Below are 23,554 nucleotides of genomic sequence, written 5' to 3' on the forward strand. Positions count from 1 at the left end.
TAGATAGAAACTCTGTCATAGAAATGTATGAAATAACCTAAGATGAGTCATAGGCACAGGCTATTCTTTTAATCTAAATCCCCAGGCAAGAGGCAATGTTGTAATGCCTTTATAGCTGTTCCATCAAATATCTATTCTATTCTTATATATTTCCAATGAAAGGGAACAAGTGACCTGCTCATCACTAGAAGGATTTGATGTATATGTCACATAGCAAAAACTGTATGAAAATAGACTATGAAATTGAGGGAGAAATTGAATCATGTTAGGGTGACTTTAGAAAGTTCATGTAGGAACTATATATGATATGATATAGTAAATAGTAAATAGTATTTAATGATAAAGAGTTAGCAAAGGTAATACATGCCCATTTAAGAAAGAAAATAGAACTATGGACCCCAAAAAGCATATACTGGGCTCAAAGAATACCTCCAGTGCTTCAGTGCTATTGAAGAAAGCTTCTAATGGAAAAAAGACTGAATAGGCAGCCTGAGGTCAGAATGCAAATGGTTTTGAAAGTCTAAGTGGTTTAGAATTCACTCTGTAGGAAATGACCAGTAACTGATGGCTTTTAAATAGAGGAGTGGCATGGATAGAAATATGAATGATATTTAGGCTTAAGAGAAGAGAGAGTTAAGATGTGATGAGATCACAATCACCTCAAAGATTATTTAGCAGTGGAATAAAGAAAGGAGGGGACAGTCAGAACAGGATAAGGCAGAATATTTCAGAATAGTTGTTTTGAAGTGGTCATTCTTATAATGTTTAAAAAATTATGAAATAAAGTCCACAAGGGACAGCATGAATGTTATCCCATCCCTAGTTTATACACCATCTCTGACCTATGAAGTTATGTCAAAATGGATCATGATCAAGATGTCATTAAACTACACATCTAGGAATGGCCGAGTGCCAAAACCTTGTTTTCATCTAATATCCTTTCCTAGTTGATCCCAAGGACATATCTCAAGAGGGCAACAGCCAAGCTTCTGAAATACCTTAATACCTTTATCTGAGGATTCATACAGTACACACTACCTTTCAATGTGGAATGATAAGGTGGGGTTATATGGTATAGCTGAAAATTTCTTCCCCTGAATCCCATCACTGGACTGCGCCTCTGTGAAAGACCAACACCTTGATGATCATCTCTGCATTGTTAGTCATAATACTAAAATATCTTTAAATATTCTTAAATATATTCTTAAAATATATCTTTAAATATTCATAAAGAAAAGATTTGAAATTTTTGCAGATTTTAGTCCTCATGAACATCTCTCAGTCCAAAGCCTACTGCATTGCAGCTACCTCAAAAAGAGGAATGACAAGACACTTTAGAAAGAAAAATAAAAAGAGTAAATGACTAACTGGAGTTACAGCTCTTAAAGGGAAAAAAACAGAACCTTTGTTTTAGAAAATGTCGTGTCCATGCCTCTTTAATAAGTGCTTTTAATGATGGTAGATTGCGGTCACTGTGATTTCATGTTTAGGTACATGGTTATTGAATCAAATAGCCAGTCAATTCATGAACTATGCTATGAGTATGGAGTTAGCCATTTTACCTATGAATGATTTTTCATGCATTTATGAGAACAATAGCACAAGCTATTTCAATATCGTCAAGAATCCCAATTTATGTGTACTGCAATATACTACTCTATAAATATACAAAGCAAAGTCAATGTCTTGAATTTGAACATTATAACAAGTTTATAACTTGCTAGATTCTCACATATTATAAATTTTAATTATCTTTGCTTTTGTGTTTCATACTTTATGCTCACCTTGGGAAATTACAAAATTAATGTATCAAACTAAAAGGAGTGTCACTGTTTTTTTGGAAAAATACATAGAAATATTGAACATTTTATGTGATCGGTGAAATACACTAGAGATCAGATGTTATTTTTTCTAAAGTAGAATGCATTCTCTAAATTTACTGAAAAATTAAATTTCCCTTTTAATAATATGGACTTTGAAGATCTGTTGCTTTACCCTGTAATTACTGGGCACAGTTTTATCAGACTATTTTGTCTATGGGTACAACTTTGTGTATGTGTCTGTATATTCTTCAGCACTCTGATGGCACATTAGCTGTTATTTAGTATTTTTGTCCTTTGTGTAAGCAGAATTATGCCACATCTGATATATCTGACACTGAAGCTTTTTTTTAAATTTAAATATAAAATAGAAGCTACATGTGAAGACAGAAGCTATGTTTATGTAAGTTAGAAAAAAAAACTCAGCAAATGTATCAGAAAAATAATTTTGCAATATCCCAGGAAATACATAAAGTAATGAAACAGATAAACCAAATCGATATTTTTAAATGAAAAATATGTCTGATTTGAAAAGTAATTCAAATATTAATAAAGGACAGTAAACTACAGGTGTGTCAAAATTTGAGAAGAATTACTAACATGCAATGAAAAGCAGAAAGTTAAAGCATAGAGTTATCAAATATTTTACTTTTACTCGGGAAAAATTGGATGTGTTTAACTGAGTAAAATAAAATGGTAACAAAATTTTGGTAACATAGATAAAATTACATACTTGAGCGTATTTCATCAATGCAACTGATGTATATTTTTTATGTGAAATTCTGCGTATAGATAAAAATTTAGTTGCATTAATGTCTTGCACTATCTAAATAAACCTCTCTTTACTCGTTAATATAAGTTGCCTTAAAAATCCACTTGCTTTGATAATTATAATTTTAAAGTAGGTTACCCTGTGTTCAAGGCTGACCAGCTGACACCGTTCTGCACCATTACATAGACAGAAAGTTAGATAGTAAGTTAATCAGTGACATTTGAAGAATTACTTTTGATTGCGATCCAAGACTATGATTATCCAGTTTTCTAGAAATTGGGTCTACTGGTATAGTATAATATAAGCATAATTTTTATTATTCCCCCCAGAACTAAAATATGAGTTTATGACCATAACCAAAACCAAAACAAATTATAATATGTTTTCAATAAATATATAACTTCTACTTTGTAGTATAACCATAGGCTGCTGAAATGATATAACTTCCATGTATCTAATAAAAAGATAATCATCGCTCTTTCTTTTGGAACATTCTGTGAGTGCCAGGAAACTTTGCCATCTCATGAGGTTAAATAACTTTAAACAGAATGAAATTATTCCAAGAAGCTACTAAAATGCTCTGGTCTGACTCACACACACGTACAACCCTTTGCAAACTCTTTCTGAGGACTAAAGATTTTGCAAACAAACATTGAGATGAAAACTAGTAGAAAGGTACATTTTTAAGTGAGGTTTAAAGGAAGATATCTCTGAAGAGGTGAGAGTTTAGGAGACATAAATGTGAAGATGTGCCTTGGAGAAGACTATTTCTAGCAGTCTGAAAAACAAATGCAAAACCTCCAATGACAGAGCATGCCCTACCTATTTAAGAAGCAGGAAGATGGCCAGTGGGTCTGGAGCAGAATAACCCAGTGGGAGAGGTAGGAGGTGAGAAACTAGGTTATGTAGGTTTCAGTGGGCAATAGAAAGGACTTTAGCTTTCATTCTTAGAGGGCTGAGAGGTTGAGAGGCTGTCTTGAGAATAACATGATCTAATTGGCATTTGAAAAGATACACTCTTTTGTGTGAACATATATTGTAAGGAACAAGAGGAAACATGGAAACCGGTTATGAGGGTATTGCTCAAGCCTCTGTGAGAGATATTTTGGTTGGAGTAGGGTGGTAGTATGAGATGTGAAAAAATAATTGTTAATATTTATTGTGAAATTTGAGCAAACAAAATATGTTGTTAAACTATGCTGAGATGTGAAAAAAAGAGACAAGAATAATTGAGTTTTAAGTGTGAGCAGCTTGAAAAATAGCTGTGTTATTTACTGAGTTAGGAAATACTGGGAAAGACATACATATAGGTTATGTCACTAGGAAATACTGGGAAAGACATACATATAGGTTATGTCATAATGTCTTTAACCTCCAAGTCAGTCAGATGTATGATTCCGGAGAGCAGGAAGGAGATTTTCCCAGTAGGTAGATGTTTGAGGGTTATCAACATATCTGGGGTAGATTGATGACATATTGCAACAAGGGGCTTCGATAGAGAAAAGAGAAAAAGAGGTGAGGATTAAATAATGGGAGATGCTAAACTTAACAGGTGGGAGAGGGGGTAAGAAGGGAAGGCCTTATCAAAGAAGGATGAGAATAAACTCTCAGTGAGATACGAGAAAAGTCAGGAGCATTTGGTTTCCCATGGAATGAAGTTTTTCAGTCTTCATTTTATCCTCACAACTACTCTGCATGACAGAATAGCTGGCTATTTTATATATATTTCACCTATTGGTAAAATACCTGAGATTTGCAAAGATAATTAACATTTTAATTATTATAGAGTTAATAGTAACAATATGCCTAGAACAATGAGACCTAGACCAAAAACCTCAACTGAAAAATGTTTTAAAATAAAATTTAAGTTTAAAATCCTATAAGAGTAGTTTTTTAAAAAACAGGAAATTATTTTTACCTATGAGCAGACCTCAATAAAAGCTTAAATTTATAGCCTTTGAGCAAAGTACTTAAATTTTATTGATGAGAGATGCCTTTCCCAGAAGAGAAGAAAGCATACAGCTCATCTTTCTTTTTATTCCAGGGTCAATATGTCTGAAACATTCCAGGATGAAAAGGGTTGTCCTATTATATGCAGTAGTATAATTAATAGAGTAGACGAAAACAGAGTTACTTCTTTCATAGATCAAATTCCACAGGGTACTAGAAGATAGAGTTAGTAATAGTAAACATTTTAAAAAGTATCAGTAGGTCAATAGATTTCCGAAGAGTTATCCATATTTGATAGATCAAAGGAACAGTTTATCTACTAAAGAAAATGAACTAAAACTGAAAAAAAAGAACCAATTGGAAAATATAAGTAGCATTTTTTAAAATTATAATTGCTTTCTCCTAAAATATCAGTGCAGTGGAAAATATTGAGTTTGCTTTTGTTATGATTTTTAATCGCATATTTAAATTTTAAACAGATATTTAATTCCTAAATAATGAAAAGTGAGGTTAGAAATATAAATCATTCACTATCATTTATCCCATTTACAAATTTGTTAGTTTTTTTTTTATTATTTTATAATGTTATGACTACATTTACTTCTATTTTAAAACTATAACTTTGATGTTTTATAATGAAATGAATATTTATCATGTCATAATTTTTAAAAAGTTAGCATTCCTGAGTTCATTTGATCTTAAATCTTCATTTTCTTAAGAATACATATACTTAGTGTTTGTATTTTAGAATTTCTATTCATTGACTCAGTACTTGAGCATTTGCTCAAACTTCTGGGCTAATGAGCAGTAGAAGTGTTAAGAGTCCTGAAGGGAAAGAATTCAAGATTTTACCATTAAGTCAAATGTAAACTGTAGGTTTTTGGTAGGTTCCTTTTATTAGGTTGAGGAAATTCATTTCTAGACTTTATATTGTAAGAACTTTTCTCATTAATCAATGTGGAATTTGTCAGTGATTTGCTATGGAAATGATCATGTGGTTTTTCATTCTTTATTCTACTAATATTACATTAATTCTACTAGTATTACATTAATTGATATGTTAAGCCAAATTTGCATTCCTGGGATAAATCCTTTTTGATCAGGCTATTTAGCCTTTTATGTGTTGCTGAATGTTTTTTTCTTACTATTCTTAGCATACATATGTGCATACTCATGAGCTAGTAATTAGTAATTTGTCTAGCTTTGGTATCAGATTCATCTCGGCTTCAAGGAATGAATTAGAAAACATTTTCTATTTCCTGAAAGAATTTGTGAAGGACTGATATCACATCTATGAGTTTTTGGTGGAACTCAACAGAAAAACCCTTTGGTTTTAACAAAACCTTTTGTTAAAAAAAGAAAAATTACTACTTTTAATAGGTCTGTTTAAGTTCTCTTTCTTTAGTCAGTTTTATACTTTACCTTATTTCTTTACATGTATCCTTTCCATCTAACTTGTCAAAATGTTATTCATAAAATCCTTATAATTCTGTAATATCAATAGTGGTGCCCCCACTTTAATTCCTGATTTTGGCATTTGTTTTATCTGTTTTATTTTCTTGGACAGCAGATGATATGTCGAATTTACCACTATGTCATAAGTGTGCCTAGCTATGTAATGTTATGTTTTTTTTGGTGTACTAGTGTGCAGATTGAGTGAAGGAATGTAAGACAGATGGCCATCTCAATAGTGCTAGTGATATATAGACAATGGTTAAAACTTAACCAGATGGGTATATAGCATAACAGTTAAAGACTGAAGAGGTTTCTAAAGTAGATTGAGAAAATATACATGACTATTGTTCATTTGTTTAACTAAGCTAATTTTCCTTCAGTGTTTATTCCCACTGACGGTGGGGATGGGGAGGGAGGAATAGATAAAAGTAATTTCTTACCAGCCAACTAAAATAACAGTGTATTTATGAATCTATCTCTAATCTATCTCTATATAAAGACTATTCATTTCTTGCATATGGTCTGCATGGTCTTTTTTTATTCCAAGGATACAAATTATATATTCTCATGTATGACTCTGGTCCTGGGCTCCTTTTGTATACATTATTAGCCTTCTGGGCTTGCTACGCATTATAAATCTTTTGTGATCTTACCTTAGATGCCAGCTCCTGTCACCAGTAAACTAATTTTTAAAGTTTCTAGAGTTGGTGCTCCTCATGGCAAGGTATCTTTGTAGGTCAGATCCTAGTGGTTTCCTTCTTGAATCTCCCTGACCTCAGACTCCGTTAACACTAGAGATAATTTGATTCTCCACGTAGGCCTTTGGCTTAGGATTTCAATTCGCCGTTTATACTAACAGTTTATCTTACCCTTTCCTAACATTTATGCAACCGGATCTGCTGACCTCAAATCCAGATACTATATACCTGCTACATCATACACTGGGTTTATGCGAGGACTTGCAGATTCTTTCTGAACTACTTTAAAAAAAAGAGGTTGAGTTGGACATGGGGAGTTCTACCAATTGCTTTTTCTAAACAATCTATATCACTTTCTAAATGTGACACACAGCCAGGTCAAGTGATTCATTTCTATTCATGCCATGCTGTCATTTTTTAGTTTTAACCTAACACACACACACACACACACACACACACACACACACACACACACACACACACACACACACACGTTCACTGTTTTCTCTATGAGATCCAAGGACAGGTAGGGAATGCATCTACTTTTGAGATCTCGCCTTAATCTACATGGTGTGCCTATCTATATTGACCACCTCCTTCCCCCTGGGACTCATCCTCAGCACATGGGCATTGGTTACCTCAAGGGAATTTACCTTTCTCTCAATTCTAAATTTTATTCCTCATTGTAAAGATGGTTAATTTTCCTCCTTTTGCGGTAAGAATAGCATAACCTTCCCTGGAGCACTAAAATCCAAGGCCTAAATAAGGGCAAAAGGCTATCAGGTAATTTAAACAAACAAAATATTTCTAAGAGAAAATCATCAGCTTAGGTATTTCAAAATATTCTCATCTTATTAACAATTATATAGAAAAAACTTGATCATATGAAAAAAATCATTTTGACAGCTTATTCTTAGTCATGCTCTAGAAGTGATTGACATACATTTTTATCTCTATTCTCAAAAACACAGACTCAAACATTCTTAGTAAGTTTTTGGCAAAATGTAACAATTATGTCATTGTGGGATATAAAACCAAAGTTTATGCACGTATTCACTAATAAATTTCAAAAGCTACTGTGGTACGTACACACACGCACATACACAAATACACCATGAACAATTGTTCCCAGGAGTTAATGGTCAAATATTCTAAATGATGGTGATAGTCAAAGTAGAATTCAAAAGGAACATTTGTATCATTCTACAAAGTTTTAAATATTTGACTAAGGGTAATACATTTTTTCCTCAAGTCATTGCTTTTCTACTCTAGTTTTATAAGTTAATTTTTAATATAATTTAGAGCTGATTGGAACTATCTTTATTATAATTTTTACTCACGTACTTTGATTCTATTGAGATTTCTTGAGCCAGAAACAAAACGATAGATATCTAATACACTGGGATTTATATGTAGCCTAAGTCAAAGATTTCAGTGCTCACAGACTGAGAAAATATGGGTTGCTTTAGTAAAAGTGGTTTTCATGGAGTATTGGAGAAAAAAAAGGATCCAATGAATTAGGTATTGAAGATTGATCAAGAGTCAGCAAATCTGAAGGGTGGTTTGAAGGGAAGCACAGAGGTAGGGAAGTAGTTAAAGTGTCTTTTATTTTCCTTTGAGGTAAATGGACGATTTATTTATGACAGAAAAGACTTCAACATATTTGTAAAATGAATAAATGAAATCATACATACAATGAAGATAGAATAAAGGAATTTGAAAAGTAACCTGGTAGAAAATACCCTGAGTGTGTTTTAGTCATTTTCACAAATGTAATCAAAAGGTTGTATTACATTTTAATGTTGGTTACCCTACTAGAATATAAACTGCATTACGGGAAGACCATATCTATCTTGTAAACTTTTATATTCTCATCTAGCATAATAGTGTTCAAAAAATATTGCAGAGGTTTATGTAAGGTTTATAAAGAAAGGGCTAAGAACCCTAAAATAGCTAATACTAGTACACAAGAAAGAATACTCTTCTTCCACTAAAATTCAAGACCAGGGTGGGGAAAATTCAAATAATTAGGGATTGTGATCAGTTTACTTATCTGTAAGTCATTTCAAAGCTGACTATTTTCACTGTAATTTTGAATACAACTACATTAAGAAAAATTGAGAAGTTGCAAAGGTAATATATCTCAAGGATGTAGTGTAATTTTTAAAAGCAGGTATAAGCAACGTGAAGCTCAATGCAACAAGAGTAATATGTGCCATTCAAATCAGACTATGTCAATATTAAGGAATTTATTAATACATTCTTCTGTGCATTCACAGGTAATTTATTGACTTCTTATCTGCTGCACTGAATTATAAATGTCTACTCAATTCCAGAATGGATTGGATGTCACTCCAAAATGACCATTTTCTAGTCTTTACAGATCAAAAATCTAACATAGTAATAAACACACACTTAGGAAATGCCCACACACAAACATTTTAAATTACTAAACCAAGTAGGAAGAAACACACAAATAATATTGTATATGTGAGGTATGCTGACTTTGCAACCCATTAGAAATAATTATAGATTATCCTTGTGGAATTAACAAGATTCAAGTATGGCTTTGAAGTTGCCTTTCATCACAAGCTAATGAGGAAAATTAAGTGAAAATATATTTATAGAAGTGCATGTCCAAATCAGGTGATAAAAAGTACAACTAGTACTGTCTACTATATTAAAGACACTGTGCTAATCCTATCATATATCTTTCTTCATAGAACTCTCTCCAGACCCTGTGAATTGGGTCCAAGTGTATTCCACGTGTCTGTTCATTCTCCTGGGAATAGCTTCTACCCAAGACATTTTTTTTTAGTGTCATGGGTAACAGAAACACTAGAGAATAAGTAAACCCACATGAATATTTAATAGCTCTACTTTCACCACATCTGCTGATACTTCATTGGCTGAACCTTGTTACATGGTCAAGCCCAAATAGTGGGCTATAACAAGACACGCGGAAGTATACACCACCCAAAGGAATATTTTTGGGGTGAGGGAGAAGACTACTTACTGAATAATAATATATATTACATATTGGAATTAAAGTACACAGTTTTAGATAATATTGGACCAGATGAAGAGTTACTTTAAAAATATAGCTAAAGAAAATTAAATTGATTTCATAACTTATTTTAAATTATAATGTGCATATCATGCAGGGTTCCTGCAAGGAATAGATGGCACATACATATTTTGTAATATGGGGAGAGTTTAGTAAAGGGAGAATTTATGAGATATAGTCAAGGTGTAGAAAGTACAAAGGATAATGCAGTAGCTTGGAGCTAGCGAAAGCAGAACTCTTAACATTTCTAGCTCTCAAGAAACAAGTAGGGGAGCCCTGACTGGAACACATAGATAAACTGCATCAAAACGGTTGGCTGACAAGCTCCATTTTGGATCTAGGCAGTGATCAGCATGTAACAGTAACCCCATAGGTAGAAAGTCAAGGAGATAAATATTCAGACTTACCATTCTCATTCCCTCCAATGTCTGTCTGCTGCTCCACATTGGTTAAATCTAGAAAGAAAAAAAAAAAAAAGCCAGAGGAGTAATAGTCGGCTTCGCTAGTGAATTCCATATAGAGTGGAGAATGAATTTTTAGTGACACTAAGAATATATCCTGTAAACTGCAGCAAACAATTTATATTTCAATATAACTTTCAGGTAATGTTGATTATCTCTATAATTCTCTTTCATGCGCTTCTATTATACTATTTTACTATTATTTATACACTATTCTTTTTTCTTGGAAAGGTAAAGAGTTGCAGGTAGTGAGCTCATGATTATACATAGCCTCTCAGCTGTCCTATTGTGTCACAGCACCTAACGAAATGACTATTAAGAATAAACAAGATTAAGATCATCTGTAGTTCTCTAAGTGAAGTTCTAGGGGTGTGTTTTTCAAAATCTGCATGTATATGCATGTGTTATATCCGTGAACATTAATGAGGAATGTTTAAGGATCCCTGATATAATAAAATATAGTTAAATCACCTGGATGTGACTCTTGTATATGACATTAACTAGAAGTTTGATCTTAAAGACATTAAATTCTCTCCAGGTCAGTTACTTCATTTTAAAGTCTATGTAGAACAGTAAGAGTTAAATTACAGAGAAAGACTTTAGAATGATTCCTTTTCCATAAGCATTCAGTAAACATTTGCTGTTGTTATTAATAGAATATGTAAGATTATACATTTGATGAAAGTTTCTAACAAGTAATTTTTAGAATAAAAATGAGAAGAGGTGACAAAGGCATTATAAATATCAATAGAATAAATGTTTAAGAGTTCAGTATGTTAAGCAAAAATTTTGACTAAGTGTGTGGAGATAATGAAAAATAGTATATTTGTTTCTGATGTGTTTATGTTACATGATTTTATGTGCTTCTACACTGATATTAAGATAATTTTTCTTCGAAATCATTTGAATATTTTAATATTTCATGAATTTCACAAAATGCTCAATTTATGGTAAAATAACTATTTTTAAAATGTCACACATATAACTTGGATTGTGTCTGCAATGCTATTTTCTGCTTTGAACATCCAGAAAAAAAGATATGATTAACTTACTGAGACCTCAGGAGTAGTACAACTTTGCTTTGCTTATTTCCTAGTTTTTAGCACATCATATGTCTGTCTTCACCTTCTCACCACACAGTGAAACTAGCCTCTAAGAAATACTGAAACCGCCAATTCCAAGACTATCTCTTGTAGGGGCTCAGGAGGAGTCTCCTGAGAATGTGCCACTTTGGCCTGGGGGTTATTGTGAGTTGAAGACAGTTGATGCCCCAAAATACTCAGGAAGAGCTTTTACCTCCTCCTTAATTGCTTATAAGAATTTAGATAGAGGGCTTGGTCCAGGAAGGGAACTATCACCAGAGATAATTATAAAGAATATGAGCTAGGTATGGCAGACAGGGAGGACTTAATAAGGCCTGTTTGTTCACATCCCTCTTGGTTTCCCTTTGTCTCTACATGGCAGGACAAACATTTGTTTACTGAACATCTAGTTTTTCCTATCTTCCTATAAATCGTTTCCTTCCCTTTTGAAGTCCCAGACTCCTACCCTCTTCTGTTGAACTCAGAATGACATATACCTTGATTGCCTGACTGCCTATAGGCCTGATAGTCTCATGGAGCCTCTAAGGATGAAAGTAAATTTGATTTCCTCCTATTAATCTGCTATATGTCCATTTAATTCTTAGACTAGCCAAAAGAACCTGGGAGGGTAGAGGAGAATTTTCTCTTTTCTGCCCAGCTCTCACATTGTTTCCAACTAAGGGCCCTCCAACTCAATTCTATTTCCAGAGCCAAAAGAACTACTCCCCTTAGGTCTGGCTTGTGGAAGGATCTTAACTTCAGACGGTAGGTTTATATTCTACATAGTTTCCAAAATATGTCTAAAAATGTATTAGTCCTACAATAATTATATCTATTAAACTAGAATTATACACACAAACTACTTCTTTATCTGGAAAATCTGCCAGTTCCTAAATTATCTACTAAGTACTGAAGACCATTGAAGGGAAAAGGTGACAGTATTTGGGTTTTAGTGTTTAATATATGTTTAATATATTTTAAATGCTCAAAACATTGCATGGAAAGAAATATTTGAAGTTGTACTACTCAGTCCCAAAAACCACCTTTAGGAAATCATAATTTCCCATTCCATGAAATAGCTATTTTTCAAATTTCCCAACAAGCTTTAACAGTTGATATGAACAAATTCATGATATTTTTGCAGAATTACACTTCTCCCAATATTGGTTCATTTTTTTTACCATTTGAAAATAGAAGTTTCCTTCTTAATTTTTTTTTAAGCCTTTGAATTTCATATTGTCAAAATTCCCTAATTATCACATGATATATAATTAACATATAAATGACAGGTGTTATATACGTAGCTTCTGAATTAGAATTTTCAAAGAAGGGACTAGAAATCTAATGTTTAATAACTTAGGTGATCTTTACAATTTTAGAAGTACATAAAATACTAATTATATTTGTTATGTTTATATTTGTTCATCTTAAAATTATTTGGCTACTTTTATTATAGAAAGATATCCTTATATTATAATAAACCCAACACTGTTTTTCTTAAAATTTTTATCATCTTAGTTATTATAATAGGGAATCACTTTGCTCACTTGCCATTATTTTAGTTAATACTTCTTTCATAAAACTACTTGAATATATTAGAGGACATCAAAAATAGCTTCCAATTCTATGATTTACACTTTTCTCATATAACTTTCCATTTTGAGCTATTAAAATATAACTGTATGCTGTCAAGAATCAAAACTATTTACAAATTTTTTTCAGTTCTTAGTAATTATTAATCCACTTGTTTTTTTATTGTTGCCCCCAAATATATTGAAGTTCTAAGCTCAGTATCTCATGTGAGGGTTTTCGAAAATAGGATCTTTAAGTAGAGATGAAGTTAAGATGTCATTGGGGTGAGCTCTAAGAGGGCCTGGTCAGTTCTCCTCAGCTTGACTCAACTTTAGGCAGGCTTCTTTGACTCTGGGCCCCTGACCTCCCTTTTTATAGAGGATTTATTTAGAAAACTTGCAATTGTAAGTTATTTCTCTGGCCCTTTGTGATGTAAATCTTCTCTCGGCCTCCTGCTAGTTATATAACTCAGGAATGTTTTTCTCAGGGACATAGGAGCCATAGGAGACATCTGTTTAAATGTAATAAGATATAGTCCCCTTTCTCCTCATCTCTGAGAGGTTAGGAACCTGACTTGAATAAGCACTAATTAAAAAACAGACTCACCAAATTGCCCACTATATTTGTGAGTCTGTTTTCGATTAGATGGTCACAGGTATATGGAGCAAGGCATAGGGAATGCAGTTAGCATTAACATATTGGCGAGGTGGAAAACCAGAGGAGAGAAGGAGCAATTAGAGGGATCATTTTATAAACTATATAAATGTCTAACCAATGTGCTATATACTTGAAACTAAAATAAATTTATTTAAAAAAAAAAGTCTAATCGCAGTAGCCAATCTCCCCACTAATAATCTCCAGTACTTTTCCCACTAGCTCACCCACGAGCCTAAAAATTCTCTTGCCATTTGTTTCAGCAGAGTTGAGTTCAATCTTTCCTAAGAGTCTTGACCCCTCTTTCAATAGTCTTGAATACAGTATTAGCCCGTTCTGCTTGTCTGGTGCAATTTTTATTTACCAGCCCTAATCCAACATAACTAAAATCTTTAAAAGTAGGGAAATTTGGACAGAGAGTCACACAGGGAGAATGCCACGTGAAGATGAAGACAGAAATCTGAGTGATGCAGGTGAAGCCAAGAAATGTCAGATTTCCAGCAAACTACCAGAAGCTAGGAGAGAGACATGGAATAGATTCTCCTTCATAGTCTTCAGAAGTAACCAATTCTGCTGATACTTTGATCATGGACTTCTAACTTCCAGAACTGTAATAGGAAACATATTTTTACGATACAGTTTGTAGTAAATAGTGTTGTGACAGCCATAAAAAACTAATGCATCATGTTATGTAGTGAAAAGATCACCAATTTGTAGTTGAGAAGGTGAGTCTTGAAGACCAATTCTGTTGCAAGAATTCTTATGTTTGGAGACTGGGGTGAATCATGAAAGTTTGTAGGTCTCCACATCTTTATCTGCAACTGAATGACCTCACGTTTGAGAGAGGCTGGCTTAAAATGGGGCTACATTAATGTTCTGTTATTTTACTTCTCAATCGACATAATTTTCTAAGATTAAGACAGCAAAGCAAAAATGTCATTTCTAAAACCTGCAACCAGAAGTGAGCACTCAGCAGCAGGGGTCCCTTAACAGATGAGGAAAACCTGGGATTTCAAAACCACGTTCTTTTGATTCACTGCTTTATTAGCTTTTTTCTCATGGAAACTAAATCATGTTAATCTTTACCCGAAGTACAGAACCTTAAAAATGTCTAGATATTTTCACTCCAAACTATCTTACTTCACCGCTATGTAACAGCATTCCAACTTAAGCATAGATGTAAATGACTTTTATTTTCATCACAACTGCCTTACACAAGGATGGAGTCTGAAAATTCCCCATATAAAAACACACTTCTCTCTTTTCCTTTAAGGGAACGTGAGCAGAGTGACTTAGAAAACTTACATTTCCACTATAAACCTCAGCTTTTTCATCACCAGCCCAGGCTTTTTAATACTACTTCACATTAATGTTGGTGCTTAGTAAAGTAATATGAGAGATAGTACAGCACTTCTTGGAACACTATAGTTTAGAAAAGGAAAGGTTTTTGTAACAAGCCAACATTTTATGATACTCTTGTGTTTTTCTAGTCCTCACAAAGAGCTGAGGGAAAATAAATAGGGATCCATTTAATGTTTGGGTACATGTGAGTTTGGCAAGGCAATGTACCATAATTTTTTAAAAAAAAGTTATACTAATCAATATGAAACAAACAGTAATAATGGCAAATCAAAAAAAGCAAACTTTAAAGAAAAAAATGTTACCTGTTAAGAATAATCAGGTGGAGAACAAATGTTAAGAACAGAAACAAATGGTGAATTGCTTTGTTGTCACTTTCCTTCTTGTATTTACCACAGAAAATTATTTTAAAGAGTTGTCAGTTTAAGAATTTTGAAAATTTTATTTTATGATCAGTGGACTATCAGTCTCTATTCACAGATTAGGTCAATGTTTTTAACAAAAATGCTAAAAATGACCCATTAAACAATAGAAAGCTATAGAGAGGTCGTTGGACAGAACATGTATTCTTTTAAATACTAATTTTAATCTCCTTAATCCCAGGTTAATTAACGACAGCCTCTTAAAATAATTATATCAGTTCTTTAATGCATGGATCGAATTTGAGTTTGTCAAAAAGGCTTGGATGTAATCACTGAGCAGATTGACAGTGATGAAAGCAATTTCAGCTGCAGGAGATAAAGAGAAAAAACTTCTTTCCTATTTCACCTTTGGCAGTGAACTACTAGCAAAGACCATATTAACTCTCTGATCTTACTGTGAAAACTGTTGGCTTCAACTACTTTGACTTTTATTTATTTACACATATTTGGCACATGAAGTTATCCAAGCTCTTTTTTCAACATCACAATAAAAAGATGAACAATGCATGAGCAGATCACAATCATGTAATTTGTAGAGGAGCAGTGATGGTGGCTTGGAGTCAGTAGGAAGCAGAAATACAATGATGACTTCCAATGAATTCATATCGAAAATAGGATTTTGAAAGGGAAGCCTCATAGGAGCATGAAAATGGATAGGAAATAGAATGGTAAAGAGACCAACTATAAGGTTATTGCAATAGTCCAGGTGACAAATGAGAATAATTTAAGATTGTGGCAAAGGTGAAGGGAAGAATAAAGCCAGATTCAAGAGGCTTGGAAACCAGATGGACATGGAAGAAGAAAGTCATCAGTAAAGAATATTCTCAAGGTTTTAAATTCAATGGCTGGGTAAATAATAAAGACATTAACAAAGATTTAAGGGTACACACAGGTGCCAAAACAGGTTAGAAGAGAATACAGTTTTTTCGGTATCAGAAATGAGCTTCAGAAAGCAGTTGGAGATCCAAGATTCATAAGAAATTGATCTTCAGCTTTAAAAGAAAAGAAAAAAAAACATGGAGATGAAGATAATCAGAGTAGAACTTATTTAGTGAGTAGACTTTGAAAAGGATAAATTAAAAATATTCTTTAAAGTTATAAGAGAAACAAGTTATATTAGGCACTTAAAAAGATTTATCAGAAAACATTAAATGTGCCATTCTCTCCATTTTTGAGAGCTGTCTGGCAGAGTTTCAAGTATACTCACACTATATTTCTTTCTACTACATTATAGTTTTGATTTTTTCCCCCATAATCTTCCCAACATTTAAATATAGAGAAATAGAAGCAAAAAAAGAAAAACAACGCAAATTTTGGTTTAATCTCATTGTATTAGTTTTCTATTGCTCTTGTAACAAATTACTACACATCTAGTGGATTAAAACAGCACAAATGTATTTTCTTACCGTTCCGCAGGCTGGACATTTTCCTTTTCTGAAGCTTCTAAGAGAGAGGCTTCTTATAATAAGTTGAATTCTTAGTTCATATGATTCTGACTTCTTGTGCCTCACATTTCTTCTTTTAAGGACGCTTGTGACTATATTATGCGCACCTGCATCATTCAACCATCTCTCTATATTAAACTCACATGGTTAGTAACCTTAGTTCATCTCTAATTATTCTTTGCCATGTAATGTAACATTTTCACCTGTTCTGTGAATAGGACATGAATGTCTTTGGAGGATCAATATTCTGTCTTCCACATTGACAAATTTAGCTCAATTAAATTATCTTGTCATTCTAATTAGATAAATATTCTTTATATTAATGTTCAGCCTCTAATTTAGCTTTTACATAATGTTCTGAGTGTAAGTGGAATTAAGGCTCTGTGGTTTATGTAACCATGCATTGTGAGTGGAGGGCAAGACTCTTCAGCTACCAGCTGTAACGACTAAATTCTTTCAGACACAGATCTGTGCTCATCTGCATTTGATTGGAAATCTCTGAGGTTTATTAGTCCTACCTGGCTTAAGGAGTGTTATACTATCACCAAAATCCATAGCTCGTTTTGCTAGAGCAAAGTTTCCATCCTTTTGTTTTGATATTTTTAACTTTGCCATTCATTGGTGTTCCTTGTATTTTGTTCCCAAATAGAAAATAAAGAAAATATTAGATCCACTAAATAATGTGGATGCAACAGTATGGCTTCAAGTTCATCTGGCTGTCCTTTCACATCTCCAAACATACCAACTCTCTACACAATCTATGCTCCAGGATGCCCAGTTATTCATTCTCCAGATTAGGAACTTCAGGCTTCTTCATTCCTTTGAGATTTCTTCTAAAACTCCAAATCCTATCTAGTGGTTTGTTTTTGAGGAAGTGGAAATATGAGAACTAACCTCTCATATCTTCACTCTCTTTCTCCCTCAATAGCTCTAGGTTAGAAAGGACAGTGATCTTTCTCTTGCTGTACCCTCCTTCTATACTGTGGCAGGAAACAGTGGAAGAGTTGTTGGAAACATCCATACTTTGTAAAGAGTACTGTAAAATACTGCATTATGTAGGCAACTCTATGGTCTCAGTTTTTTCCATGTGTCTCTTGAGCTGGGGCCAAGATATCATTTTAAACTAGAGATTGCAGATAATAAAATATTTCCTTTATATCCCCAAATATTCACCCCATTACATATGAACACCAAATAGTTCTTACCAAATTCCCTGAATAAATTAAATAAGTTGTAAAGAACTAGAAAATTTAAATAGACATTTAACTACAGAGACTCTGAATCAGTAACTTTTACTTTTTCCATACAGTAACCAAATATATTTAAAATATTTTTTTCTAAACATTTATAGAGAGATATTTATACATTTATACATATCCTTGCAGAGAAGTGAAGAAAAAAATGTTAAATTCCTAAAAATGAGTAGTAGAAATGAAAAAAGCAAACAATGTAAGAATATATATTAAAAGATAATATAGTGTATAATGAACCATTTGTTTTTTCCTAGAAATTCTAGTTTAACAACAAATTATTGATCAACATGATTTTATACATTAACATATTAAAGAAAGGAAACTATGGTTGTGTCTATACCTGCAGAAAAAGTGGCCAATTATATAGCATTTCATGATTAGAAAATTTTGGTAAATTAGGAAATCTTTTAGCCTAATATTGAGAAGATACCAAAAACTGCAATAAGATGCGATAGTCTAGAAATAGTATATGAAATGCCTTTTTCAAATCTAATAAATGGTCTTTATTAGCAAAATAGTACTTTATTTAAAATATTAAGAGCTTATAAAAATTGATAGAAATATTATTTTTATAGACAGACTAAAGATGGCAAAGGTGACTGTACTTTCCAAACTGATCTGTATATTTAATATAATCAAAATCTCAATTCGAACAGAATTATACACATGTATGCATGATAATCAAATTTATAATAACGTTTACACATTCTTGGGGATAAGGTAGTCTGATAAATAAATGAAAATGTAACTATAGTTATTATATGAATACCTAACTCACAATATAAACGTCAATTGATCCCAGGTTTATCTTTGACTTAAATCTGAAAGTAAAATTTATATATTTTTTAAAAATGTTATGAGAAAAACTTTATGGCCTTGGATAGGGAAGGATTTCTTAAACAAGATTCACAAATTATTTTAAAAAAGGAAATAAATTATATATGAATTGTGGAAATTTCAGAACTTCTGTTATCTATCAATACCATGAATAAGTCAAAGTAGAAGATATTTTCCACAAACATAACTCACAAAGAATTAGCATCCACAGGGAATTATTATGGTATCTAAGTGAGTGAATAAGTGAATATGTGAGTATATATGTACATCTGTGTGTTCATACATGTGTGTCAATAAAAAAAAGACCACTAACAAAATTTTAAATTGGTAAAAATACATGAACAGAGATGACTTTACAAGAGATGACATATCAATAATAAAGGCACATTAGAGAGCACAGAAATGTGAATCAAAACCACAATGACCAATTTGGTAAACATTCTGAGGTTAGACAACACCAATTGCTGGCAAAGATAGAACAAGGGACACCTTTTTTAACTGCTTAGCAACTCCTTGTCTTATTGCAAATTGTTGAATCCACTTTGGAAAATAATTTGGCTTTACTTAATATAGTTGACATGTGAATATTTTATGATCCAGCAATCCCACTACTTAGTATATACCCTAGAGACAATCTTGTACATGTGCTTCTGCAGACAAAATCAGAATTTTCCTAAAAGCCCTGTTCATAATAGTAAAATACTGGAAACCATCCAAATGTCCATCTACAGTGGAATAGACAGCAGCTGCATGTATCGAATTGGATGAATCTCAGAAGAGTAAAGTAAACTGAGAATAGCAAGTTCCCCCCAAATACATAATAATTTCATCTATATAAATTTAAAACACAGGCAAAAACTAAACATACAAACATATATATCCATATGCTATAGATTTCAAAATAAAGAGAATTCATAATATGAAATTTAGGATAATTTGTTAAGTACTCCTGGATGAATGAAGTCGACAGGGAACAAACGAGGGCTTTTAAGGTATTAAGCTGACTTGTCAATTGCTTGTTTTATCATGATGACCTAATTGTATGTCTAAGTTATATACAGTATTCGTATGTATATTTCACAATTAAAAATATAAAAAAGAATGCTGTGCTAATAACATGATATATGCACAAACACCAGAGACGTTGCAGCCTATTAAAAAGGCAGACTTTGGAATTAGGAAAACCCAGGGTTGAATAGTTATTGCATCACTTACTAGGTTTGTGACCTACACATTTTTAAAAAGGTGTTAACAATATCCATTCTGTAGGGCTGGCCCGTGAATAAAAGAAATCATGAATGCAAAATGCCAGCAGAAAGCCTGGCACATAGATGCTCAAATTGAGAATCAGCATGGAGGAAATTAACTCTCCTTTACTGACGGCAGTTTCAACCAAAGACAAGTGTTGTGTTCACTGTGGCAACTACATTGTGGGAGGAATTGTCAAATCGTGAGTGAAAAATGCAATGGAGTAACAGTTTCCAATAAATAACATTGTAAGAAAGCAGAGTTTCATCCTACTCAGGCATGCATGTACATTGGCAGAGGGGAGGTGTGAGGGAAGTTGCTCTCTTCTCACTGAGGCGCTTCACCCTTAGATGATCTGTCATTGTATGCAGAACATAGTGGCAGATTTATCCCTACAATTCAGGTTGCTCAGTAATGGCTCAGGTGAAAGCATTTCAGTGTGCCATAAAGGTGGGAACTCATAAATGACAGAATCTATTATTGGGTGACAAGCTCCAACCCAGTGACTTTGTTTGTGACTTTGTATAGACTGCAGAAATAATTCCATTGTATTGAGTTTCAGGAGGAAAAAAAAATGCAATAACACTGGTCAGCACATTTAACCACTTGATACGATTAAAAAACACCTCATGTGAACTGAAGGCTAAAAAGTTTAAAATAATTGACATGATACAGAGCAATGACATACATTGATGCAGCTCCTAAATTGGTCAGAGCTGGATGTGTTTTATAGTTTCCTTAAAATTACAAATTAACTGTTGTTTTCATATTCTGAGTAAAGCCTCCACAATTTCACTCTGCTTTCATTTTGTATTATAATCAGGATGATGCTTAATGCTGTGCTTCTCTACCATTAAATGACTGGCCAAAAGAAAAATGTGTCAATAGCAATATTATGACTAATGTTCCTGGTAGGAATTGCATTTTTTTGGTGGAGGTGGGGAGATGGATAAGGCAGTATTTTGACTCTTATACTAGTGTGCCATGCTATGGACCCTTCAGAGGTTCAGTGGTCAGTCATAACGGAACCTAGTTACTTCATATGTTACTGTATGAAAATTTTGAGTTACTCTTTTTTCATTTTTAGTGTTGGACAAATAATGATGCTGTTTCTATTCCATTATTGGGATTACAGGGAATATTAGAACCTTTAGAACAAACCTATACATATGTTAACTCTGTTTCTATTAATATTTCTGTTACTATTTCATAGGATTTGTCTTTATGTTAACCTCACGTGATATAGATAACATCCTTCATCTCATGTTTCCTGCAGAGCTGCACCATCACTTGAGCTAACCCCAAAATTTATGTTAAATACTATTTCCTAATCTTGCCCTAGGACAAAATTATTTTACTATTCTCTGTCAGGTGTTAATCAGATTAGGTAAAAACAGGTTCAAATACTTATAAATTGTTAGTGATCTGCCTTAGTAACCCAGAAATAGGGGCTTATGTGTACATTTTATATGCATTGAATTATTTTTAAATGATGAGACATAAATATAGTGGCACAGAAATTAAAAAAAAAAAAAACTAATGTGGGGAAATTTAAAGGAATTAGATAAAGAAAGCTTTCCGAAAATTAACATTGAATATAGCTCTACTTGGTTGCTGTTTCAATTTTGTCACATTCAGATCTAAACCAATATATAACAAGATAAACAAATTTGGAGTTAGGTATCTAAAAGTTAAGAAAAACTTTAAAAAAAAGCTGTACATGCAACTTAGTAAAAATGATAAAAGAAATAGAGGTTTTATATAATCCTATATCCATTGAAAAAAATCAAATATCTGATTAAGTAAATTCCCACGAGAAGATCAATGTTTTTCTCAGGTGAATTCTTTGAAACTTTCAGGGAAAAAAGGACATGAATCTTACACAAACTCTGCCAAGGTCAAAAAAAAAAAAAAAGAAACATTTGCTACTCAGGTCAATCTCCCTCGTAAATGGGTATGCTTAAATCCTAAATATAATATTTTGAACAATATACATGAATGAGAATTCATCACAAACACATTGGATTTAGTCCATGCATGAAGGGATCCTTCGAAATTCAAAACTTAATCAATATAATTTCACCATGGTCTTGCATAGAAGAAAACATGTGATCATAAAACACTAGTGACATATTAGATAAAATTTATTTACCAGTCTTAATAAAAAAATAAACTAATCAAGGAGATCATTTATAAACTATATAAATATCTACCCAATGTACTGTACATTTGAAATTAATAATAAAATAAATATTTTTTTAAATTAAAAAACATGAAAAAATAAACTAGTAACCGAGGGGAATTTCCATAACCTGATAAAAGATATTTACAAATCCATGAAAAAAAAATCATACTAATGTGAAATAATTTTGCTCTTCAAACAAAGGAAGAAGATAAAGAAGCCTGTTAATGCCATCTCTAGTAGACTTGTGTTTAGAACACATGGACAGTAAAATAAGGCAAGAAATTAGAAGTAGGCAATGTAATATTAATGAAAAGTTAAAATAAGCTACTCATATACCACTAGATTTATAAAGTGAACTTATCCATGATTCTGAATATAAAACTGATAAGCAAAAATCAGTTGACCGACTCTATACTACCAAAAACAAATGTATTTTTTTGTTTGTTTGTTTGTTTTGTTTTTTAGGCGAGGCAACCCTTGGTTGACCTCACAGATTGCAAGGACCTTTTTTTTAGGCCCACAGCACCTAATCTTCCTAGGTGGTCTCCCATTCAAGTACTAACCAGGCCCGACCCTGCTTAGCTTCCAAGGTCAGACAGGATTGGGCTTGTTCAGGGTGGCAAGGCCATAGCCCAGAAACAAATGTGAAGGAAAGATACCATTGACAGTAAACAAGAAGCACGGCATATATTCAAATTAATGTACAGATGCTCTGCACTAAAGACTATAAAACTTACTGATGTACATTTGAAAAGATCTAAATAAATAGAGAACAACATCATATTCCTTCAATTAAGGGTTCAATATCATTAGGTATAAATTTGTTCAGATTATTCTAAACATGTAGTTCAATCACAAACAAAAATGACAACTTTTTTTTTTTTTGGTGTGTGTGTGGATATAAAGAGTAAATAATATGAAGGTAATAATTTAAAAGAAATATTGGTAGATGATTCTAATGGCTGTCATGTTTATTGGAAAATAAATCAGGAAGATATATTTTAGTCTGAGGATAAGCACAGAAATTAATGGTACAGAATAGGGAGTCCAGAAACAGATTGACACATGTGGAAATTTGATAAATGGCAGTAGGAAAATGGTGGTTTGTTCAATAAATAGTATTATGTCAATTAAGCACACGTATGCACATCTATATCTATATAGATATAGATGTGTATGTTACATATATAGCTATATGTGTAATTATTCAAACCACAAATTGAGAAACAATATTTGCAAAACATATAATTGACAAAGGTTCATATTCAGAAAAA

General features: G+C 32.7%; 1 pseudogene; it reads right to left on the reverse strand.

Moving 5' to 3' along the window:
• Nucleotides 1–22,794: 22,794 nt before the first annotated feature.
• Nucleotides 22,795–22,913, reverse strand: LOC120586384 (uncharacterized; annotated as a pseudogene).
• Nucleotides 22,914–23,554: the final 641 nt, after the last annotated feature.

This window comes from Pteropus medius, unplaced genomic scaffold (assembly GCF_902729225.1).
Source record: "Pteropus medius unplaced genomic scaffold, Ma_sr-lr_union100, whole genome shotgun sequence".
NCBI classification, from domain to species: Eukaryota; Metazoa; Chordata; class Mammalia; order Chiroptera; family Pteropodidae; genus Pteropus; species Pteropus medius.